Below are 26624 nucleotides of genomic sequence, written 5' to 3'. Positions count from 1 at the left end.
AGGGTGAAGAGACTTCTCGGTCGTCAAATGCAGGTTCTCAGTCCCCCAATTACGCCACTCTTGCCTACTGACGAACCCATCCAAATGAAAGTGGGTTTCGTCGCTAAAATAAACCATAATGCGCATAGAAGTTCCCACATGCCTCACGGCCAACCGTGCAGTTTGAACGTTCCTACGCAAATCGTTCAGTTCTGACGATTTCATATAGATAAAAAATTGTCACCCTGTAAGTGGGAAGACTGTTTCCGGAACAACTGGTCATACCTTTTTGTTGTATTCTGTATAATAAATTCATTTACCGCCGCTCAAATAAAAGAAAGTGGTGCATCACCTTAGAATCGTAGGTCTATGTATCACCTCACTTTCATCGTTCAGTACTAGGCTGGACCACGAAACGTAATTTGTTGTGGGAAAAACACACCCCAATTTGACGGTGATGTTCGTTTCATTAAGGTCTGTTTGTATCCTGCGTGAATCGCCCTTTCAGCCAGATCATACACGTTAACAGGCTAAACGGTGAGCACCGCGAGTCAAGGAGGTAAATCCAATGGCGTCGGCAGCTTCTCAACTATGCTTCCCTCAGAAACCGGGCGTTTGCCCCATAATTCTGGTTTCATCGTATTTCATTTCTTGTTTGTGCTCTAGGCAGCGTTTGGTAACAGCTGATTTGCTTGGTTGGTTCAGTCGGTTGCCAGGAAGTCCTTGAAGATGGCGTGATTGCACAGTCTTGTGAATTTTCTCGACAACACATAATAATGAACAGGAGTGCAGCCAAAGCTGAACCTTATGGGACTCCATTCGTGATCCCTTCCTTGCCACTAAAATATTTTCTGCTTCCAACACTGTTTGAATTATTTAGCATAATTTATTACATTCAGTTTGTTAAGTATGATTCAAAATAGATAGTGTTTCCCATCGTTAAAGCCGGCCGCGGTGGTCTAGCGGTTCTGGGCGCTCAGTCCGGAGCCGCGCGACTGCTACGGTCGCAGGTTCGAATCCTGCCTCGGACATGGATGTGTGTGATGTCCTTAGGTTAGTTAGGTCATCAGTCCCCTAGAACTTAGAACTACTTAAAGTTCTAAGTTCTAGGGGACTGATGACCATAGATGTTAAGTCCCATAGTACTCAGAGCCATTTGAACCATCGTTAAAGTGATTATGAAGAGGAACAGAAGATGAGCTTTTCCGGATCCATGTGCATGTAACATGTTTTATGTGGGGGGAATGTTTACTGAATGGCCATATCTGTTTCTTACACCATGGACACTGCCGGAAAAAATTATTACACCCTTTTAGAGTTTATTACTGCAACAACGCATATGGAGTACACGAAATTATTTAGTTTACCGATAAATAACATACGCGGTTCTGAGATACCAAGTATCGACCCACACTAAAACGCCCATATTAGTACGCGATGTAACCTCCACAGGCAGCAATCCAGCAACTGATTCTGCCATCCTGTCGATCATACAGTTGGCGAACACTGTTCTGGGGTACACCTGCACGACTTGTCCATGTAGATCTGTCAGAGTTGTTGGTTGGCGAGTCGCCTGATATCCCACATGTGCTCGATTCGAGACAAGTCCAGAGATCGTGCTGGCCAGGGAAGTTGCCGCATGTCTTGCAGAGCATGTCGAGTTCCATGGGCAGTGTGCAACGAGCATTATCCTATTAGAACAGCACATCATTTTCCTCTGTTGCAAGAATGGCAAAAGAATAGTTTCTGACAACATTCAGTACGTACCGAGTGCTGGTTAGCAACCCCTCCAGAAACACCAATGCGAACGAGAGGTGTAGCTTCTAACAACCCTACCACAACAAAGGACAAAAATTAATTATGATTGTAGTGTTGCTCCCGCTGCTAAATATTGCCTTTTCGAGAAACAACAAAGTTATATTATGTGGCAGGTGTCATTAGAGCACAGTTAATAAAGTCATTTCTTGAAATAATGGATAAACTGGACACTCATCTTTTCGTGTTTCCCTCGCTGATCTCGTTGTGAACTCATGGCTCAATCGTCGAAAACCTAGGTGGTGATGATTCTAAGCTCGGATGCAAAGAGGCCTAGGTGTTATTCTGCGATATTCAAAAGTTTTATAGATGTGTTTCATAAACCATTCTTGAGGATTAAACTTTTGCAATGGTGATGTAAAAAAATAATCAGCACTCGGAATTTAAGTTACAATTCTTTTTTATTACTTTTGTTGCAAAATCACGTAACTCGTTCCAAAACATCACTTCACAATATAAAACAAACTTGAAAATATTTTTCTCACTGTTAAAGTTCACATTTCATAAACTGACTGCAATTTGCGTCTTTTTAACATGACGACCAAAGCTTGACTCTCTAATAACCGCTTACGCGCACAAAAATCAGAGTTACAAGTACGTCAAAGATCGTAGTGACAAAAGAAAGAATACACATAAGAATAATATCGTTGCAATATATACATATCGATGTATCGAAGTACCTCTACATTAATGAAATTAAATCTGAATGTTGTCACAGAAATATGTTAACTATTTTACAGAAAAACAGTAGAATATTGTTGGTATCGAGAGGCTGAGGTGAGGTGTCGTAATGGTTACGTAATTTAAGTACCATCTTATCGCACTCTAGACAATTAAGCCTGGGATGGGGCCAGAGTGTCTTGGACGAATGCACTTTACGAGACCAGCACTCATGAGTCACGTGCAGGCAGTATCTGTTTCCACTGCTGTAAGGCAACAGAGCGCAGACCACAGTGCGCCATTTCATCTACCAAGTGATACTCTAACCGCAAGAGTCGAGCCGTGCAAGTTGACGCCCTAGTCCCACTGCTGATAACTGGTTCGCAACAGTTCGTGTTGACACGTCTGGGCTGAAAAGTGCTCCTATCCGTGCTGTGGTAAATGTGTGTTCTGCGACTGCTGCCCCTTGCAATACAACGATCCTGGCCGACGTCTGTGCTGAATGGACGTCACGTACTGCGTGTGTGGCAATTCTCCGAAAGGACCATCCTGCCACTGGAAAGGCCACAATTTGAACCCCTTCAAACTCGCTCAGTTGGCTGTACAAAGCACGAGTGTGTCTTGTCTCCATGGCATGGTTGCCCTCTCGCTTCACACGTTTGCACAGCCTTCTGGCTGAGAGCATTCCCTATCAAGAAGCAGAAGCAGATGGCGCTCCGGTAGCAATGGCACTACGCTACGTGTTGGTGAACGACGTTGAAACCATCACCAGTACATGTACTACACCACAGGTGGCATATGCCCCGGGTGGCTGTTGTTTGAATCTGATTTATTTGATGCGGCCTGCCGTGAATTTCTCTCCTGTACCAACCTCTTCATCGCAGAGTAGCAGTTGAAACCAACGTCCTCCATTATTTGCTGGATATATTCCAATCTCTATTTTCCTCTACAGTTTTTGCCCTCTACAGCTCCCTCTAGTACCATGGAAGTCAGTCTCTGATGTCTTAACTAATGTCCTATCATCCTATCCCTTCTCCTTGTCAGTGTTTTCTACATATTCCTTTCCTCTCCGATTCTGAGCAAAACTCTTCAGTCATTACCTTATCAGTCCACCAAATTTTCAACATTTGTCTGTAGAACCACATCTCAGATGCTTCAATTCTCATCTGTTCCGCCGTTCCTACAGTCCATGTTTCACCACCGTACAATGCTGTACTCCATACCTATATTCTCAGAAATTGCTTCCTCAAATTAAGGCCTACGTTTGGTACTAGTAGACTTTCCCTGGTCAGGAGTGCCCTTTTGCCTGTGCTAGTCTGCGTTTGATGTCCTCCTTTATCCGCCCGTCTTTGGTTAGTTTGCTGCCTAGGTAGCTGAAATCTACTTCGTTAAGTTTCTCGCTGTTCTCGTTTCTGCTACTTCTCTTACTTTCGTCTTTCTTCGGTTTATTCTCAACCCATATTCTTTACTCATTGGTCAGTCCATTCCCTTCAGCGGATAATGTAACTCTTCCTCGCTTTCACTCAAGATAGCATTGTCATCAGCGAATCATATCATTAATATCCGTTCACCTTGAATTTCAGTTCCACTCTTGAACCTTCCTTTTATTACCATCATCGCTTCTTCGATTTTCAGATTGAACAGTAGGGACGCAAGACTACAGCCCAATCTTACACCCTTTTTAATCCGAGCGTTTCGTTCTTGGTCGTCCGCTCTTATTATTTCCTCTTGGTTCATGTACATATTGTATATTACCCGTCTCACCCTATGGCTTACCCCTATTTTTCTGAGAATTTCGAACACCTTGCACCACTTCACATTGTCGAACGTTTTTTGCAGTTCGAGAAATCCTATGAACGTATCTCGATTTTTGTTTAGTCTTACTTCCATTATCAACCGCAATGTCAGAATTGCCTCTCTGGTGCCTTTAGCTTTGCTAAAGCGAAACTAATCGTCATCTAACACATCCTCAATTTTCTTTTCCATATTCAGTATATTATTCTTGTCAGCAACTTGGATGCATGAGCTATTAAGCTGATTGTGCAATAATTGTAGGGCTTGTCAGTTCTTGCTGTCTTCGGAATTGTGTGGATGATATTTTTACGAAAGTCAGAAACTATATTGCCGAACTAATACATTCTACACACCAACGTGTTTTGTTGCCATTTCCCCCAATGTCTTTGGAAGTTCTGGTTGAATGTTATCGATCGCTTCTGCCTTATTTGAACTTAAGTTCTCCAAAGCTATCTTAAATTGTAATACTGGATCCGGTATCTCTTCTAAATCGACTTCTGTTTCTTCTTCTATCACATCAGACAAGTCTTCCCTCTGATACAGGTCTTCAACGTATTCTTTCCACCTATCCGCTCTCTCCTACGCATTTAACGATGAAATTCCGGTTGCACTCTTAATGTTACTGCCCTTGCTTTAAATTTCACCTAAAGTTGTTCTTAATCTACTATACGCTGAGTCAGTCCTTCCGACTATAACTCCTTTTTCGATTTCTTCGCATTTTTATGTAACCATTTCATCTTAGCTTCCTCGTACATCCTATTTATTCATTCCTCAGCGATTTGTCTTTCTGTCTCCCCGAATTTCCCTTAACATTTTTGTGCTTCCTTCTTCCATCGATCTGCTGAAGTATTTCTTATGTTACCCGTGGTTTCTTCCCAGCTACCTTCTTTGTACCTAAGAATTTTTTTCCAACTTCTTTAATTACCCTGTTTAGAGATGTCCATACCTCTTCAACTGTACTGCCTACTGGACTATTCGTTATTGCTGCACCTACAGCCCAAGGGAACTTCGATCGTATCTCGTCATTCCTTAATACTTCCGTATCCCACCTCTTTGTGGATTGGTTCTTGCTGACTAATCTCTTAGCCTACTCTTCGTCACTACTACATTGTGATCTGAGTCTATATCAGCTCCTGGGTAAGCCTTAGCACTCAGTATTAGGTGGAATATCAGATGAAAATCGATGTCGACGTTTCAGGTGTACTATGTTTTCAGCGGTGTGTAATAAAATCATATAGCACGGCTCAAATAAAAGTAAATAGTGCGTCATACGTTTCACCGTTCTAGTGAGGGCAACACATCCCTATTTGGCAGCTATGTTCGTTCGTTGAAATCCGTTGGTATCTAGCCTTTCCACTCCGACCCTGCACAGTGGCAGGCTAAACGGTGAGTACCGGGAGCCGAAGGGGAAGTCCACGGGCGTCGGCGGTTTCGATTGGAGGCGGGTCCCTTCGCCCGCCCGCCCGCGGGCAGAGGCACGCGAGCTAATGCAGCCGCCCGCCCGTCGCAGCCACCACTGCGGGCCATAATTATAATATTAATTAACGTTTCGCATCTGACACTATCTGCCGCACTCTGCGTCTCCCGCCGGCGAGCCCGACTGCTTTAATTACTTCTGAAATTAGTTGGCGGCGGCCAAGAAGGCGCTCCTCAAAGCGCGGCGCGCGCCGCTGCGGTCTGCCCGGCGCCGGCCGCCGGCCTTCCAGAAAAGAAGTAATCAGCGGCCTAATTAAACGAGTAAACGCCGCGCTCTGCCAAATAAATCAGCCGCTGTAAGTGATCCCCGCGCCCGTGGACGAACAGTCAAGGTGAAGAGGCGGCTATCGCAGCGGGGCCCGATCCGGAGCAACCGGAGCGAGTTGGTTAGTTTACAAAAGGAAAACACTGTGCTCCACACGCGGTTCTACCGGGAAATTTCCTCTCCCTCAGTACGGCTTTCCACCTCTGAGACTGGTATTATAATTCCAAAATCGATTATCGACAAACACAAATTTCAAACTGATTAAAATTTTCATAAGAAACAGGACGCAAATATTAGAAAATGCGTGATGGCACAAGGATGTGATCTCTTTCCACCTGTATTCAATGCCTGCGCCCAGGAAGCTGTATAGCGACTTCCCGAAACAATCGCAGCAGGGATAACAATTAATGGACAGAAGACAGAGGTCCTGAGATACGCAGATGATACACTACTGGCCATTAAAATTGCTACACCAAGAAGAAATGCAGATGATAAACGGGTATTCATTGGACAAATATATTATACTAGAACCGACATGTGATTACATTTTCTTCGATTCCCGGCGGGGTCAGGGATTTTCTCTGCCTCGTGATGACTGGGTGTTGTGTGATGTCCTTAGGTTAGTTAGGTTTAAGTAGTTCTAAGTTCTAGGGGACTGATGACCATAGCTGTTAAGTCCCATAGTGCTCAGAGCCATTTGAACCATTTTTGATTACGTTTTCACGCAATTTGGGTGCATAGATTCTGAGAAATCAGTACCCAGAACTGCCACCTCTGACCGTAATAGCGGCCTTGATACGCCTGGGCATTGAGTCAAACAGAGCTTGGATGGCGTGTACAGGTACAGCAGCCCATGCAGCTTCAACACCATAGCACAGTTCATCAAGAGTAGTGACTGGCGTATTGTGACGAGCCAGTTGTTCGGCCACCATTCACCAGACGTTTTCAATTGGTGCGAAATCAGGAGAATGTGCTGGCCAGGGCAGCAGTCGAGTATTTTCTGTATCCAGAAAGGCTCGTACAGGACCTGCAACATGCGGTCGTCCATTATCCTGCTGAAATGTAGGGTTTCACAGGGATCGAATGAAGGGTAGAGCCACGGGTCGTAACACATCTGAAATGTAACGTCCACTGTTCAAAGTGCCGTCATGCGAACAAGAGGTGACCGATACGTGTAACCAATGGCACCCCATACCATCAGGCCGGGTGATACGCCAGTATGGCGATGACGAATACACGCTTCCAATGCGCGTTCACCGCGATGTCGCCAAACACCGATGCGACCATCATGATGCTGTAAACAGAACCTGGATTCATCCGAAAAATGACGTTTTGCCATTCGTGCACCCACGTTCGTCGTTGAGTACACCGTCGCAGGCGCTCCTGTCTGTGATGCAGCATCAAGGGTAACCACAGCCATGGTCTCCGAGCTGATAGTCGATGCTCCTGCAAACGTCGTCGAATTGTTTTGCAGATGGCTGTTGTCTTGCAAACGTCCCCATCTGTTGACTCAGGGATCGAGACGTGGATACACGATTACAGCTGTCATCTCGACTGCTAGTGATACGAGGCCGTTTGGATCCAGCAAGGCGTTCCGTATTACCCTCCTGAACCTACCGATTCCATATTCTGCTAACAGTAATTGGATATCGACCAACGCGAGCCGCAAATGTCGCGATACGATAAACCGTAATCGCGATAGGCTGTAATCCGACCTTTATCAAAGTCGGAAACGTGATGGTACGCATTTCTCCTCCTGACACGAGGCATCACAACAACGTTTCACCAGGCAACGCCGGTCAACTGCTGTTTGTGCATGAGAAATCGGTTGGAAACTTTCCTCATGTCAGCACGTTCTAGGTGTCGCCACCGGCGCCAACCTTGCGTGAATGCTCTGAAAAGCTAATCATTTGCATATCACAGCATGTTCTTCCTGTCGATTAAATTTCGCGTCTGTAGCACGTCATCTTCGTGGCGAAGCAATTTTAATGGCCAGTAGTGTGTTACTGCGGCCACGGAGACGAAAGAAGACTTAGAGAAATTCCTCAGCACAGTGGGAAAGATTTCCTGTGACCAGAGCGGTATGATACCAAACAGAAGATACACTCAAGGGATGGTGAGCATCAATAAAGAATATGAACCTCTTAGAAAGACAACGGATGAAAGGCATTATGTGATTGAGAAATTTACCTACTTGGAGAACAGAATCATAGGGGATGGTAGCACTTAGATAGCTAGAGCTACTTACGTGTTCCAACGATAGTAGTTATGACTAAAAACGCGTCAACAGAACAAACGTGGAACACACAGATAAGTAAACATCTGAAAGTATTTCCACCCAGGTGACAAAAGTCACTGGATAGCGATATGCAGTGTACAGATGGTTGCAGTATCACGTACACATGGTATGAAAAGGCAGTGCATTGCCGGCTGCTGTGGCCGAGCGGTTCTAGGCGTTTCAGTCCGGAACCGCGGTGCTGCTACGGTCGCAGGTTCGAATCCTGTCTCGGGCATGGATGTGTGTGATATCCTTAGGTTTAAGTAGTTCTAAGTCTAGGGGACTGATGACCTCAGATGTTAAGTCCCATAGTGCTTAGAGCCATTTGAAGCATTTGGCAGTGCACTGGCTGAGATGCCATTTGAAATGTTTTCCGAAGTGATTATGACCGCACGACGGGAATTGAGAGACTTTGAACGAAGAATGGTAGTTGGCGCTAGACCCATGGAACATTCCATTTCGTAAATCTTTTGAGAATTCAGTATTTCGTGATCCACAATATAAACAGTGTGCCGCTCAGGCATTACCTCTCAGCCGACGGCCTTCACTTAACGACCGAGAGCAGCTGCGATTGCGTAGTCAGTGGAACAATGCGTGAAATAACCGCAGAAGTTAATGTGGGACGTGCGGTGAAATTTGGTTTTTAATGGGCTATGGCAGCAGACGACCGATGTGTGAGCCTTTGATAGCAGTACGACATCGCCTGCAGGGCCTCTCCTAGGCACGTGACCAAATCGGTTGGACCCTATACGACTGGAAAAACGTGGCGTCGTCAGATGAGTAGCTATTTCAGTTGCCAAATGTGGCGCAGACCCCACGAAGCCATGGACCCCAGCTGTCAACAGGCGCTGACCAAGCTGGTGGAGGCTCCGTAGTGGAGTGTGCTGTGTTTGCATGGAACGGACTGGGTCGTCTGGCCCAACAGAATCGATCATTGATTAGGAGACCATTTGCAGCCATTCATGGACCTTCGTTCGCGCAGGAGAGCTTCTGTGAAGTTTGGAACGTAGGAGACGAGGTACTGTCGAAATTAAAGCTCTGAGGACGGGACGTGAGTCGTGCTTGGGTAGCTCTGATCGTAGAGCACTTGCCCCCGAAAGGCAAAGGTCCCGACCTCGAGTCTCGATCCGGCAGACAGTTTTAACCTGCCAGGAAGTTTCAGTGTACTGTATGTTATGTCAATCAATATCTTCATCAAAAGCAAATAAAAATATGGAAAAGCGACTACATTTCGAAGAAAGGTTTGTTCCATAGAACTCTGCAAATAACTTTCAAAGAAGAAACTGTAATTAAAGTGAAAAGGACTTCGTATGCAGTTAGTTTCGTTTTGACCCACGAGAAGAATTTGATCAAAAGGCGTTAAAACTGTTCTTATTTCATCGAGAGAGAAAAATAAATAGCATCCCAAGCAGACCGCATCAAAATACACTCCACTGTACATCACCACCTATCCTCGCCAATATTTTGCGAAATAATGCGTTGCGAGAGGTTTGCAGCAAAACTGAGCGATGTGAGAAAAGCTGTTGTTTCTCTACAGAAATTTTAAAACAATGTAATGTAAGAATCCATTGTTTATAATGCCGGTAAAATAAGTGCTTCCCCGTTTTTAGTAAGAATATCACCAAAGCTGATGTAAATCATCAAAAGTAACATAATAAAAGTATTTCATTTAACATACGAAGTTCCCGCAACACCTTACAACCCCTTCCTCGAAATTTATTTGCAGACCCAAATTTTCTCTTTGCTCTCCTTTTCGTGATATTCATGAAAACATAAATAAATACAATACAATGAGCATTATTTCGATTCATTTGCAGCGTAAGTAAGGTAAAAATTGAAAAGAAAGTTGTCGTAAGTGGACTCGACCCCATGACCCCCAGGTTAGCGTTCCGCGCCCTTTCTATTGCTCTAACCACTGCCTGGAACGTACGATCATGCCTGCGCTAAAAATGTTGTTTCCTTCTATATTCTGGGCCATCTGTACCTGCCACTTCAGTACTTTCATTTCTGGCCAAGCCCTGCATATACCATCAGCCCCTGATCTACGATATTTTCGAACGGGGGCAAAAACTTGTTAGTTCCCCCCTCCCTCCTCCCATCGAGCGTTTTAGGTAGGACGTCCAAAATTTTAAAAAATCGATTTTTCAAAAAATGTTAATTTTGTACCGCAGATCATTCTGGAGAGTTTGGTATATGAAACATTTATGTTCTAGGAAAATAAGACACGATAGTTGATCTTAAGTACGCCACTGTGCAGTGCCATTCCTCTTCACGGGATTCTTCTATCGCATATGTCTCTATTTCGCTCTGTGAAATCCAAGCGTGTGTATTTTGTAATGGAGGCCATCAAACATCTATTCGTACCTCAGATGGATAGAGCGTCTGCCATGTAAGCGGAAGATCCCCTGTTCGAGTCCCGGTCGGAGCACACATTTTCATCTTTCCCCGTTGACGTATGTCAACGCCTATAAGCATCTAAGGGTGTTCATTTCATTGTAATTTCTTTTCTTTTCACTATTGTCGGTGTTAGTAATATCCACCTGTGGTGATAACGACAACATTATGACGAATTTATCTATAGCAACTAGAAAATGTTAGAATTCTCAGTATTGTATTTCAGCTTTCCACACGCATCGAGTAACTGCGCAACGTTTGAAAACTGCGAAAACTTTTGCCCAGCGAAGAGCAGCACGCCTTCCATCAGTAGACCTTCTTCTTTGTACCAGCTATTAATGCGGTAACACACCTTCAGTCTACAGCACAAACTCCCGCGTCCATTGTCCATTGCCTCAACAAACAAAACGACAGAAATCCAAATTACATGAAAGCAATTTCACTGAAATCTTAAACTACACCGCTGTTACATAAAAATAAAAAAAACTACTGAGGTAGTCTGTAACCACCAGCTTCCTTGTAACTCGGATTATTCTTTATTATTGCTCAAGCAGATATTTTTAAAAAATTGTCGATGAATGGATTGGGCGTATTGCGGCGTGTCACTTGCAAGGAAACATGACAGCAAACCGAAAAAACGGGATTCCATTCACAGTATAGTGCGACTGTTATTCTGGAGAGGCCTTTGACTTGGAACGGGGAAATGTGTTGCTTGATTGCGTTTGCACAAAGACATCTGAAACAAACAGATATATTTTAGAGGTTATAAATTTTGACTTCCATCTCAGTATTTTAATAGTTCATTACTTTTTGATAAAGGCAAGTGAAAATATTTATTTTATTTTGTTTTTATCAAACTAAAAATTTTGTGGGTGCTCGAGCCCCCATGTAGTCTGCGCTCACGTGTGAAAAGTTAAAAATTGGAAAATGTTAGTTTAAACGATCGTCAAGGACTCGAGAACTGAAGAGCACGCACAGATTGAATAGGATAATGTAGTCTGCGCTCGCGTGTGAAAAGTGAAAAATTGGAAAATGACGTTAGTTTAAACGATCGTCAAGGACTCGAGAACTGAAAAGCACGCACAGATTGAATAGGATGGTCGGCGAGGCAAATGGATCGTAAGATATTTAGAGAATACCTAAATTTGCGTGACTGTACACGAATTAGAACTGTGATACACTCAAACGCGAACGGAACTCTTACAAATGGAAATTACAACTGTCAGACGAGAAGAAACAGGATATACAGTAATTACAAGTTATGTACGCTACATTGACATTCTGGCACCAAACCTAACTAATTCCTAATCGTACTACATTCGACACCTGCCTGAATAGTACAATAACGCATACATTTAAATAGCAGTAATTCCATTATCCGCGAGTTGCCTGCAAACCGCAAAATAAAGAGAAAAAAGAAACGTAGTAATACTTACTCGTAGTTGCATTAATGTTCTCATTATGCAAGCTTGAAGTTTGCAGTCAGCTCGTTGAGTTAACGTGGTCGGGCGAGCTCTTTGAGAAGACCTGTTTCTGCTTAAAGGCTGTTCGTCGCCATTAGGTAGTAAATGGGTCCGAGAGCCCTCAACTTCGGGCTCGCCTCGCAAACTTGCCAGGGCAATCCTTCAGGTGAGAAATTTACCGAACCTAGCATCTCGGTGGGTGACGGGCTTGAAAGAGAATGAGGAAGAGGAAGAGAGAGAGAGAGAGAGAGAGAGAGAGAGAGAGAGAGAATACACGTCGTTCCAACAGAAATTATTAGGTGTCTATCCTGTCACAGATAGTCTTTCAGCAAGAATTTGAGTGTTACGCGATGCATATTTGAAAAGATTCCTTGGTATTTCATTATCAGTTGCACTGATAATTCCTATACATGCTACTAGGGATGTTCCAGTTCATTCCTAAACAACCGTCTCCAGAGCTAAGATATTTTGTTCAAATGGATCAAATGGCTCTCAACTCAACTTCTCAGGTCATTAGTCCCCTAGAACTTAGAACTACTTAAACCTAACTAACCTAAGGACATCACACACATCCATGCCCGAGGCAGGATTCGAACCTGCGACCGTAGCGGTCTCGCGGTTCCAGACTGCAGCGCCTAGAACCGCACGGCCACTTTGGCCGGCTAAGATATTTTGTTCATGGGAATAGATTTTTAAGTTCACTTGTAAAATTTAGATACCTGTTATTATATCAAACTCATTCCAATATTTCTCTGTACTTTGAATTCACTGTCGTCATTGAAACGCTAGTGTCTTAACTGTGAAAAACATTGCATCGCCACCAACTGTTCCCTCTATATCCGTAATCACTCTTTACAGTAACCCTTTTAGTCAATATCATAAAAAAATTTCAGTTATTGAACTGAATTTTCCCTTATGAATGTGTTCAGTCTACTCATCCATTACGTCGGTCCCGAATAAACTCCCAAGTCCCACGGTCGTATCTGCCGCACTACTAAGTCAAATCACTGACTGAGTTACATACATGGAGACCATTTCGATACTGCCGCTAGTAGCACATAAATCAAAAGTCTAAGGTAATATTATAAAAGTTAAAGAACCTCCATTAAACTTTCACAACTGAACCGCTGAACCGATTTTGATGAAATGTGATATGAAGGTAGCTTAAACGGCGAGGAAGAACGTAGGCTTCTTTAGAAACTGTGTAGTACAAGGTATTTATTAATTTGAAGAATATAAAGCGAAATATGGAACAATAAATATTGTTTCAAAAATCTCATTACTGTTTTTGACTTTTGAACTTTATCATAGTTGTGAAAATGCTTTCATTCTTTAGTACATTGTGCACAAGTAAGTTTATTCTAATCTCCTTGACTCTACATAACACGATTCAACGTAATTAATACAGTGCTTATACAATACGCAACGTGTTTAATCCATACCAATATCAGTCATAAGGCAAATGCATTTTAGTCACTGAGCGTCACATATCTCTTATAGGTTCTGAGACTCCTGAAGATTCACAACGACGGTGTTATTTAAAAGCTGTACGACAAACAGAGGGACGTTATTTCTTTGGAGGTAAAACATGGGACTCTTTTAGCGAGGCTGCATTTGATTATGTTATGCGAGAGCAGTCGCAGATAACAGGCAGACATTGAGAGTAGCTGACGTTATTAGATGTACAAATAATACAAAATTTGTACCTGCACCGAACTACAAATAATTTATTTTTTATATTAGCGCTATTTAGCAATCGCAATAACACCACATTTTAGTTTAGTACCGTCACAATCGCTCATCATGACAAAACTACTGATATGCGTCAATAGCTCGTTGTGTTGTGGCTTGCATTTTTGTTTATTATGATTATAAAAAGGCTGACAGATTACAAAAGGTAGTCACTAAGTGCTACGGGAACTCCTTTGTTTTCAAAACTTGTTTCGTGCTTACCCATCATCGGATGACCACAATGCAACATAAGTACGCAAATCTAGGAGTTCCATTAATATCTAGTGATTTTTTCTGCGAGCTGTCAGCTATCTTAGATTCATAATAAAAATCATTAAAATAGTCGCACGTCCCACTCACGAATTTCAGTCGCACTTAAAATAATTTAGGTTAGTGTTGCTGATCCTCGATCATGGGTTCCTGGCTTCGATTTCCGTCTCGGGCGGATTTTCTACTGTCGGGGTTGGGTGAGTGTGTTGAGCTCCTCATCATTTTACCATCATCGACGTGCCAGTCGCTGAATTAGCATCAAATAAAAATACATACACCAAGCGACCGAACATTCCGAATGGATTCTCGCAGCCAATAAAGACATAAGCACATTTTATTTTACTGATAACAGAGTACACTGCTTCTACAATAGTTAAAAATCATTCAACACCCAAGATCGCATAAAATATTTCTTCATTTACGAGAATGGGTTTCAACAGATTTGCTGCCATCTTAGGTCTCAAAAATCTGTCTGTTGTAAAACGTGTTCATTTTACGCTGAACCTCACGCACAAAATGTAAAGTGGTCAAAATTCAGTACATAATAAAAGGTTTAGCACCTTGTGTAAGGCCATTTCCTTATACATATTGCTCACATATTGAGGTGCTTTATGTTTTTAAAAATTTTAGCGATGACAGACCTTTTATAATGAGTTGATTTTTATCCACTTGACATCTTGCGCATGAGGTTCAGTGTAAAATGGACACGTTTTACAACAATGAGGTTTGCAAGACCTGAAGACGACAGCAAAGTCTGTTGAAGCCGGTTGTCGTAAATAAAGAAAAACGTGTTTATCCATACTTAGATACTAATATTATTAAATGCTTAGGTATTTCTGTTGGTTCGATGAGGTGATTGCTTGATACCTGTGGAAGAGCATAGGCTACTTAAAAAATAATCACTACGGGAGTGAAGTCAGGAGCAGAAAATTCCTTTTATATCAGTAAAAATAAATCATTTTAAAAATTATTAAATTTGTTGCATAATACGCCCACGCCCCCTGCTTGGTAGTGATGCTGTGCATTCCACATCGTCATGCGTTGGGGCAGCTGGGGGTCTGCTGTAGATCAAGAGCTATGGTTAGCCGAAAATACAGACGCGTGAGGGCAGCTGACGTTTTTGCATGTGCAGTGCCTTACTTACTCAACACCGCACATAAAAAACAAAACTGTTAACACCCAAGTGCAGCCATGAGTAACAGCTGGAGTACTTATAAACAGATCTATTTTAGACAAAAAAAAGACCTCTGTGTTGAATATATGCAAAGTGGCAGCCATCCCACTCTGTGGCCATTATTAACTAACGAAATGTACTTTCTGGACGATAATAAAAATACCAGTACTGATAAAAACCTTTATTTTAATACATCGTATTCTGTACAGCCGGCCGCTGTGGCCGAGCGGTTCTAGGCGCTTCAGTATGGAACCGCGCGCGACCGCTACAGTCGCAGGTTCGAATCCTGCCTCGGGCATGGATGTGTGTGATGTCCTTAGGTTAGTTAGGTTTAAGTAGTTCTAAGTTCTGGGGGACTAATGACCTCAGAAGTTAAGTCCCATAGTGCTCAGAGCCATTTGAACCGGAACCGCGCTGCTGCTACGGTTGCAGGTTCGAATCCTGCCTCGGGCATGGATGTGTGTGATGTCTTTAGGTTAGTTAGGTTTAAGTAGTTCTAAGTCTAGTGGACTGATGACTTAACATGTTAAGTCCCATAGTGCTTAGAGCCATTTGAGCCATATTCTGTACAGGGGTAAGCATGCTTCCAAATACCAGTACTGGTCCACTTTAGTATTTTCCTGCATAAGAAGAACATTTAGAAGCACAATGGAAGTGAATTGATGCAGTCGTCAACATTATGCTTGGTTAAAAATCCGCCGTGCTCTGGCAAGTGCTATCCTGCTGGAATTGATATGACGTTGCATTCCTTCCACCTATCCATCGGCTACCCATTAGTCCTTAGAGAGAACGATAGCTGGACGTCCAATCCAACAGTGCACCTTCATCTCTTTGACGAAGCTAATAACACCAAATAATTAGATTCGGTGGGCGAAAAATTAGGGAAATAAAGAACCCTAGGACCAAATTAGAACGCTTGATTTAATTTAAACTCTCGTCAGCGTTTCCCTAGCTGCAGTCGAAGCACTGGATCGGTTAGAGGAAGCTGCAAGGAATGAGTTGTCTAATATCCTACCTGTCCGGACAGCTGACAGCGCTAAGGCTCACGCTTGTGGGACATAGTGAAGCGAGACAGCCCTGGACCGAATTCGTCTCTCCGATTAACGACTAGGGCTGATGAACCAAACAGCCTGGATGTTGTTTCTAAGCAGTTTCCGACATCCGGCTAGGTAAATAAAGGTCTAGTATGCACGACCCGCTTCAGATACACGCTACACAAAATGGTTCAAATGGCTCTGAGCTCTATAGGACTTAACTGCTGAAGTCATCAGTCCCCTACTTAAACCTAACTAACCAAAGGACATCACACACATCCATACGCAAGGAAGGCAGGATTCGAACCTGCGACCGTAGCGGTCGCGCGGTTCCCGACTGTAGCGCCTAGAACCGCTCGGCCACTGCGGCCGGCCACGCTACACAAGTGTTTAGATTACGTCATCATGTTTCAACATGAGACCTACAACAGACGCAGACATGTGGAGTATGCAGATCCCATCCTGAATGGCGAGATGGGGAGAGGGGGGGGGGGATGACAAGAAGGGGAACTGGTGACCATAAGTACACCAACACTGCCAAGGCCGATGTATAACAATTCGGATCTCGTAATGTCTTAAAGTGTCCAAGAAGCCCTTAAGGAATCCACGTGAGGTGAAGAAGGGAAACTGCGAAAAGTCTGAACCAAGAATGAGAACTCCACAGCTCTCCACCACCCCAACCTGTCTGTCATCTTTGCGTGATACGCTGGTGGAGATAATACACTACTGGCCATTAAAATTGCTACACCAGGAAGAAATTCAGATGATAAACCGGTATTCATTGGACAAATATATTATACTAGAACTGACATGTGATTACATTTTCACGCAGTTTGGGTGCATAGCTCCTGAGACATCAGTACTCAAAACTGCAACCTCTGGCCGTAATAACGGCCTTCATACACCTCGGCATTGAGTCAAACAGAGCTTGGATGGCGTGTACAGGTACAGCTGCCCATGCAGCTTCAACACAATACCGCAGTTCAACAAGAGTAGTGACTGGCGTATTGTGACGAGCCAGTTGCTCGGCCACCATTCACCAGACGTTTTCAATTAGTGAGAGATCTGGAGAATGTGCTGGCCAGGGTAGCAGTCGAACAAATTCTGTATCAAGAAAGGCCCGTACAGGACCCGCAACATGCGGTCATGCATTATCCTGCTGAAATGTAGGGTTTCGCAGGGATCGAATGAAGGGTACAGCCACGGGTCGTAACACATCTGAAATGTAACGTCCACTGTTCCAAGTGCCGTCAATGCGAACAAGAGGTGACCGAGACGTGTAACCAATGGCACTCCATACCATCAGGCCGGGTGATACGCCAGTATGGCGATGACGAATACACGTTTCCAATGTGCGTTCACTGTGATGTCGCCAAACACGGATGCGACCATCATGATGCTGTAAACAAAACCTGGATTCATCCGAAAAAATGACGTTTTGCCATTCGTGCACCCAGGTTCGTCGTTGAGTACACCATCGCAGGCGCTGCTGTCTGTGATGCAGCGTCAAGGGGAACCGCAGCCATGGTCTCCGAGCTGATGGTCCATGCTGCTGCGAACGTCGTCGAACTGTTTGTGCAGATGGTTGTTGTCTTGCAAACGTTCCAATCTGTTGACTCAGGGATCGAGACATGGCTGCACGATCCGTTACAGCCATGCTTATAAGATGCCTGTCATCTCGACTGCTAGTGATACGAGGCCGTTGGGATCCAGCACGGCGTTCCGTATTACCCTCCTGAACCCACCGAATCCATATTCTGCTAACAGTCATTGGATGTCGACCAACGCGAGCAGCAATGTCGCGATACGATAAACCGAAATCGCGATAGGCTACAATCCGACCTTTATCAAAGTCGGAAACGTGATGTTACGCATTTCTTCTCCTTACACGAGGCATCACAACAACTTTTCACGAGGCAACGTCGGCCAACTGCTGTTTGTGTATGAGAAATCGGTTGGAAACTTTCCTCATGTCAGCATGTTGTAGGTGTCACCACCGGCGCGAACCTTGTGTGAATGCTCTGAAAAGCTAATCATTTGGATATCACAGCATCTTCTTCCTGTCGGTTAAATTTCGCGTCTGTAGCACGTCATCTTCGTGGTGTAGCAATTTTAACGGCCAGTAGTGTAAGAAGTCTCACAATCTCCTGCGTCAGGGTGTTATGGGGCCTGTAGAAAATCAGGTACAACGGCTCTTTTCTTGTGCACAGTATTGGTATTTGTACACCATTTCAGCGGTGTTATTGAGCAGAATAAAAGAAATTTCTGTTTATTCCACAAACTTGGGAAGGTTTCCGGCAGCAGAAACACAGGGTAGGACAAATCCATGCTTAACATAAAGGCAGCTACTAACCAAGCCTGCAGGTTGCGTTCTCGTATTTGACCGCGAGCGGCACCTGCGCAATGTCATCAATAAGCTTGATATTCGCTGCTTCAATTGTTGGGAGACGTTAACTCTTGTTTTTAGCCAGAGGCTGTTGTTTCAACGTGACGGGGCACCATCCCACATCGATATTAACTACAGTGAGCACCTCAGAAGCTGCTGTTTCAACTCTGAAGTAGAAGGGAAGACCCTGCTTCATGGTTAGCACGATCTCCGTGGCATGGTCCCAGTTTCTTGCCACACTGCCATATTACTTTCCTGACGGACTCTCCAATATAGCACAATAGTATTTGAGAGATTGTACAAAAATTTTGTAGGCCGTTGTAGTGCAGCCTCGTGAGTACAGTATATGGATTTAGAGCAAAGACGGAAAAGTCACAAGTAGTGAGCAGTAGCAGAAATGAGAATAGCGAAAAACTTGAAATCGAAATTGATGGTTTCGAAGTAGACGAAGTAAAGGAATTCTGCTTCTTTGAAAATAAAATAACCCATGACGAACGAAGCAAGAAGGGAACCAGTCGCAGACTAGCACAGGCAAAGACGGCATCGCTGGCCAAGAGAAGTCTACTAATATCAGACGTGGGCTATAATTTAAAGAAGAAATTTCTGAGAATGTACGTTTGGAAATCACCAAGTAATTGATAGTGAATCAAGGACAGATTAGAAGCGTTTGAGGTGTGTTACAAAAGAATGTTGGCAATCGGTTTGACTGATAAGATTAGGAATAAGGAGGTTCTCCGAAGAGGCAGCGTAGAAAAAACATATGGAAAAAAAAATTGACTAGAAGAAGTGACAGGATGATAGGACAATTTGTTAAGGCATCGGGGCATAACCTCCATGGTACCTGCGGGAGATGTAGAGGGCAAAACCTGTACGGGAAGACAGAGATTGGAATACATCCAACAGATAAGAGAGGACATAGGGTGTAAGTGCTACTCTGAAATTAAGAGGTTGGAAGAAATAAGGAATTCGTGGCTGGGCGCATCAAAACATTAAAAAAAAAGAAAAGAAATACCTGCTTGTAATGAGACTTGAAGCCGCCACTTTGAACAATCGCTTTGAACATTTCTTATGAGTTGAAGTAGTTGTGTTAAGTTTTATATGACAATAACAAAAAAGAAGTCATCTTGTTTGATTCTGTTACGCCAAGTACTCATCTAGGATACTCCACCGTATCTACTTGATTCTAAAGATTTCGGCCATTGTGTATTTAAAGTAAATACCATAATTACCAGCTCACTCGAGATGCTAATACCCAATTTAGTAAGAACCATTCTGAAAATGGTAATTCACAGTGATTCTGCTGTAGGCTGCTAGAGCTTTCTCGCAATAAATTCGTAATCTAAGCTTTAAATTTAGGGCAATGGTGACACAGATTCAAATCTGTAACAAAAGCCCACTTTCGCACCTTCAGGGAGGAAAGCTAGTCCTGATGGCAGAGTATAACTTGGTTCAAATTTCTCTAAGCACTATGGGACTTAACATTTATGGTCATCAGTCCCCTAGAACTGAGAACTACTTAAACCTAACTAAGGACGTCACACAACACCCAGTCATCACGACGCAGAGAAAATCCCTGACCCCCGCCGGGAATCGAACCCGGGAACCCAGGCGTGGGAAGCGAGAACTCTACCGCACGACCACGAGCTGCGGGCCAGAGTATAACTAAAGAAGTATATCTGGCATGTAGTTGAACGCTCTGGCCCGCATCTCGTGGTCGTGCAGTAGCGTTCTCGCTTCCCACGCCCGGGTTCCCGGGTTCGATTCCCGGCGGGATCAGGGATTTTCTCTGCCTCGTGATGGCTGGGTGTTGTGTGCTGTCCTTAGGTTAGTTAGGTTTAAGTAGTTCTAAGTTCTAGGGGACTTATGACCACAGCAGTTGAGTCCCATAGTGCTCAAAGCCATTTTGAACGCTCTGGCAAATGAAGTTTTCTGTTGGCCACTTGTCTAATTCGCTGATTAGTTAAGACAAGAAGTCAGTAAGTTATCTAACAGGTAGACGAAACAAAATGCATGTACGCAATCTGCTTCCAAGAGCATCGCTGCTGCTCACCGGTTGAAGTAAAGTGTAAGGCGGAAGGTGGAAAGGGGATTGGACGTGGGGCGAGGGGGAGTAGGGGCATCTGTAGCGAACAAGCAGTTCTCGTCTGGCTGAAAAATGCGCAGGCGTTAATCCTAGTAGTTCTGTGTTCTACGTCTCCTCTCCATTTTTGCCCCCATCAACCTCTCCTACGTCCTCTACTCCCCGTGTCCTCCTCTTCCTCTATCACTTTTCCGACTAAAAGAAAAAAATAATAGAAAAGCTTTGCAGGAAATCGTGTGTCCGGTAGATATATGTCACTGCGCTGCATTGGTGGAACACTGGGAGTAGCGCAGTGTTTCTTACCGACCGTTGCAGCAGCGCGGGAGCAGAGACAGATGAAACGGTTTCTGTAGATATTGCTCCTATACGGCATATAAGAAAGGCAGATCGAGATACGGAGAACTGACATTCGGGGCAATATTTTATACAAGCTAGCAATAGAGGAACACATCGAGAGTATTGAAATAAACAAAAACGAGTAGCTAGCAGAATTGATATCTTGTCGTGAATGTTGCCTTGGCGAAACAAACAACGTCTATCGCAGGCGATTTATGTGACAAGTCGTCTACTAAGAAAAACTCCGTACGGTCGGAAACAGTCCGTGGGTCCTATTTCCGTTATGAAGTAATATCTGTCGACTGCAAATGACAAAACACGGAACGACTTTAAGCACAATATACGCTGTTCTCAACTAGGAGGTTGGTTTTATCACTGAAATATTTCACTAGGCATGGTCCTTGGATGTGGTACGCCGTTTTCTCCTTCCGGCTGTACAAATGACTTGCCTATTTGATTATTTGGACACCAACAGTTCAGCGTGAACTACGAACCACGATACAGCTTGCAATTTTTCGCGTTAAGACACCGTCGACACAGTGGAAGGAAGCCATAGTAAAAAATAAAAGCCTTGGACGAATGAGGGTTAAACTGTAGTAGTTAGCCACCAGAGTGCTAAATGGCAGTAAGTTTCGCCTCGTTAATCCGCAAGTTGGTCCCTGTGCATTACAAGAACTGCTGTAACACTGTCGATGAGACTTCTAGGGAGATACTTATTTTTATTATTTACGTTAATCATATTGGTTACTGCATAGCATTAATTCACGACTAGCTGGTGATAAAAACAAAGAAAAAAGTAAACGTTTCTCTTCTCTACATAGATGACGTGATTACAGAATGTTGTATACTACAAATACGTAGTGATAAACTGCTGCATTTCACACAGTTATTGTGTTCAGAGTTGTTCTGATTCACTTCAACTACTTATCTTGGATTCTGAAAAATGTGTGATATATAATGTTGGTTTTGTAACTACATATTTGACTACAAAGATCATGTCCCTGGACAAAAAACATCCGGTAAATAAACTGTATTAAAGTCAGCGTTTGTGTTATGCATTTCCTACATTACAAAATATTTGGCAGTTACACGACATTGCGGAGTAACCAAGAGGCCCATGGGATATCACTATATGGCTGCCCAAATCATCACCGAATCCCCGCCATGTTTCGACCTTGTGATGCAAACTCGACCAGCATTTGGAAACAGTCCCAAACAAGAGTCATCCGACCAAATGACTTACCATTGCTTTATAGGCCAGGTTTTATGACTACGACAACACATTTTTTGATACGGGAATTTCAATCACTGATGAGTGTTTTCGGAATTTCAGCTCTCTTTGCAATTCCGTGCTTCAGGAGCTCCCTTCGTGTTGGTGATGATCTGGTGCTGTACACGGGTCGTGAGTGCGACATTCAGTTCTGCAGTAACTTTAGTAGCTGTCATCCCCTTAATTTTCATAACATTCTTCTTCGATGACCCTCTGTCACGATCGTCAAACGCACACTTTCAGTCCCTCTGTTACTTAGTAGTGGATGTTCTTCCACTTTCCCTACACGAGGTATAAATCTTCGATACAGTGCCTCTTGAAACACCAAAATCTTCGTCCCCTTGGTTAAGGAAGCAGTCACCAAACGAGTTCCAGCATTTCACCCACGTGGGAATGCACTGAACTCCGACACAATACTCTCACAACCACCCATAGTACTGTTCTGCCCAAGACTGACACATGAAACGTACTAAGGACATTGCACAGGCGCTGTTCGTGGTCAAAGACCACATTGCATAGACCACAGCGCAAACAGCAGGCTTGGCTCGCATCGGCATTTATGTTCAAGCATACTGTTCTGCCCGAATCATGAAGGGTTGCCACAAAAAAAGAGAAACCATCTAAGTATGAATGTTATCCGTAAGCCTAATAAATTAGGTAGGGATGTATAGTCCAAGCCGCTTTTATTAGCCCGTTAAGGGGTCACACGCATAGGCAAACCAGTGCTCTCGAACGTTAAGCAAGGCAATGTCCACCGAACAGAAGAGTTACAGGAGCATCGGATGAACGAGCGTATAGAATATACTGTGTGAGTGAGCATTATCTTCAGTTCATCTTGTTCACTAACTATAAGAATGACTTGTAAAAAGCTTGCCTGTATATGCCGAGGGTTACTGATTTCCATCGTGCATTTATCTACATGCACCTATGTCTGTCTGTCACTTGCAATGTGACGAGTACCTTTACCTAAGGATTCCATTAGAACAATAGAATTCATGGTTCATGGTCTATAATAATAGACATTACTGTGTATACCCGAATCTTAAGTAAAGTTACTTTTCATTCTAGTAGCCTGTTGGAAAATCAAGCAAACCTCATCTGTGCTTCCATAAACTAGTGTCTGTGCTCTTCCGTGTGTTCCTTGCTAACAAGTGAAGAAGCCTCGGTCCCGTTCCCGTCTGTCCTGCTCGGTCTCGCTCGGGCGTACTCGTCCGTCTTCGCGTCGCCCCTTGTCGCATTTCCGCTGCTCATAGTCCAGTATTGAGCTGTTCGTTTCGTTCGCTGTCACGCCCATTCTAGATCTGTTTCTAACCTTTTTTTGAACTCTGAACTTCTGGTTCTTTTCGCATGCTATTCAGCGTCCATGGCTGGTAATTAAAATTTATTTTATAATTACGTAAATTACATAAAAATTACGTGGTATGTAATACATACATCTTTTCAGGTAACATAACGGCATATCAACTTACTTCACTATTTCGACAAACAGTAGAAGAAATACTTGTAAAAAGGCAAGATTTTTTTATTAGACATACAAAGCCGGCCGGAGTGGCCGTGCGGTTCTGGGCGCTACAGTCTGGAGCCGAGCGACCGCTACGGTCACAGGTTCGAATCCTGCCTCGGGCATGGATGTGTGTGATGTCCTTAGGTTAGTTAGGTTTAATTAGTGTAAGTTCTAGGCGACTGATGACCTCAGCAGTTGCGTCGCATAGTGCTCAGAGCCATTTGAACCATTTAGACATGCAAAGGAAGTTGGCACGGCACACATGAGCGGCCATTTTCCGCCTTTTTTGATCCAAAGTAAACGAGCATGTTCGTTGTTATGGAAGGCAGACCGACCTACAACCGAATGAAGCCCGCGCTCCATAATCAAGTGTCTGATGACACATTTTGGTACAGGGTGGCGCACGAAAAATCAGCCCCAAGTACTACATTACTCATTGCCGCCCACCAATCGTCATCAACTGTTTCGAAGTTTGCTTTAGCTTATTTGTTATTTCTTCACTGCCTAATTATTGCACGTTTATCTATTTTGCTCGTAGCGGTCAACAAATCGTGCGTAATTGGCGAGTAGTCTGTACTCGGGGCCGGTTTTTGGTGGTGTGCCACCTTATATTATTTCACAGCGATCAGCCACATAACGCTACGGCTGGCTAAACGAGAGGTTTTCCAGGATCAGGAAATTTACAAGCGTGTGAGAATTCTGTTATGAACAAAAACTCTGTACTCCAGGGGTGAGGCAAGTGCCGCCGCCCCCCCCCCCCCCTTCTTCTTGGCGCCTTCCATGTTCAGTCCCTATGCCACTAATTTTCAATTTTTCATAAGAACCGTATACCAAGCACAAATGAACGATGAACGAGTAAAAATGACCGGTTCCCAAAAAAGAGTGATCACCAGTGAACTAGTTCCGAAGCATGAATGACTTTGCCCATCTTTAGTGGGTAGAAGCTTTTGCTTTGCAGTTTTAATTTTCGTAAGGATGTGGGCGTAGTTGCCTAGCCCGCAAAACAGTCGCATGGCTGCGGCATCGTTATTCACTGGCACAGCAGCAGAGTTTTTGCTTCCGCGCCGCGGCTGCGGCGGCGCTGGTCACGGCGCGACGGTCGGCCGCGGCTGGCCGCAGGCTGCGAGAGCGCAGCACCGCAGAAGCCACAGCCGCAGCTGGCGCCTTCTTTCGGGCCGTACGTGCCGGCTGTCCGCTTAATTAGGGGATCGGTCCGGGCCCTGGTCGGGGCCCGCGTGCGGTCACAGCCGTAATGAGAGGCTGGCCGGTCTGCCGAGCCACTTGCTACGCACCGAGCACACCTGTTGAGTGGCGACCCTGCCAGGACCCACGGAACGTACCGCGTGGCGGTAGTCGAAGACTCTCGAACTACGACGAAATGTGCCGTCTCCAGAGCGGGACCTTCAGAGACGGAGGTAGCAACATTATCTGCACTGGTATTTCTTTTCGATGAAAAGCCTGCACGAAACGAGTCACGCATTTTGTTCATTTTCCGCATGATTACACAAGGTTCAGTCACAATGTGACCACCGCGTATGGTCGACGTCAGTGTGCAACAGACACTCGAAGACGGAAGATGGCAGCACTGGCAGTTGTAATGGTACTCGAATTACGTAACCATTACGGCACATCACCTGAACCTCTCGATACCAGTAATATTCTACTGTGTTTCTGTAAAGTAGTTGACATATTTCTGAGACAACATTCAGATTTGATTTCATTAATGTAGAGGTATTTTGATACATCGATATGTTTATTTCTATGTGTATTCTTTCTTTTGTCACTGTGATCTTTGACGTACTTGTAACTCTGATTTTTGGGCGCTTAAGCGATTATTAGTTAGTTGTTAGAGAGTCGGACCTTGAGAAGATTAAGTCTTGGACGTCATGTTGGAAAGACGTATATTGTAGTCAGCTTATAAAATGTGAACTTTAACAGTGAGGAAGATGTTTTCAAGCATGTTTTGTATTGTGAAGTGATGTTTTGTGTGTTACGTGATATTGCAGCAAAAGAAGTGTAACTTAAATTCGGAGTGCTCATTACTTTTTTACATCATCATTGTCCTGCAAAAGTGTAATCTTCAAGAATGGCTTGTGAAGCGCATCTACAAAACTTTTGAATACCGCAGAATAAAACCTAGGCCTCTTTGCATCCGAGCTTGGAATCATCACCACCACGACTGAGCCATTATTTTACAACGAGACCAGCGTGGGGAACACGAAAAGATGAGTGCGTAGTTTATTCATTATTACATGAAATGACTTCATTAACTGTACTCTAATAACACCTGCCACATAATATCTTTGTTGTTGCCCGAAAATGCAGTATTTAGCAGCGTGACCAACACCACAATCATTATTAAATTTTGACCTTCGTTGTGGTAGGGTTGTTAGACAGTGGATATATAAAGTGTGTCAAGGGCTGGAATACGATTGTCTTTATTGTAATATATGATCACTACCTTTCATCCCACGCGTGGAAGCATTTCTGAAACGGCGAAGTCTATCACCTGTATGTGTGCCGTCGTGTTTAAAGTATACCATGAATCGTAAAAAAATGGCACTATCTGAGATCTGCGCTGAAGCAACTGTGCTGCACCACGGACCATAGATGAAGGAATGAAAGACTGCTGTGGAGATTATTGTATGTCCATCTTTGCGATTGGAGGTCTGAGAGACTTCGGCCGCTCACTTAAGTAATAAAATTTAACACCTC

The 26624-nt window shown here is 43.9% G+C and overlaps 1 long non-coding RNA gene across 1 annotated transcript in view; it reads right to left on the bottom strand.

The window, feature by feature from the left end:
* The window catches only part of LOC126095221 (uncharacterized), a 533916-nt gene that overhangs the window by 433855 nt on the left and 73437 nt on the right, over positions 1 to 26624 (bottom strand). The window lies entirely within an intron of this gene.

This window comes from Schistocerca cancellata, chromosome 8 (assembly GCF_023864275.1).
Source record: "Schistocerca cancellata isolate TAMUIC-IGC-003103 chromosome 8, iqSchCanc2.1, whole genome shotgun sequence".
NCBI classification, from domain to species: Eukaryota; Metazoa; Arthropoda; class Insecta; order Orthoptera; family Acrididae; genus Schistocerca; species Schistocerca cancellata.
Note: the sequence above shows the minus strand (reverse complement) of the source record. Positions and strands in the feature narration are given on the sequence as shown.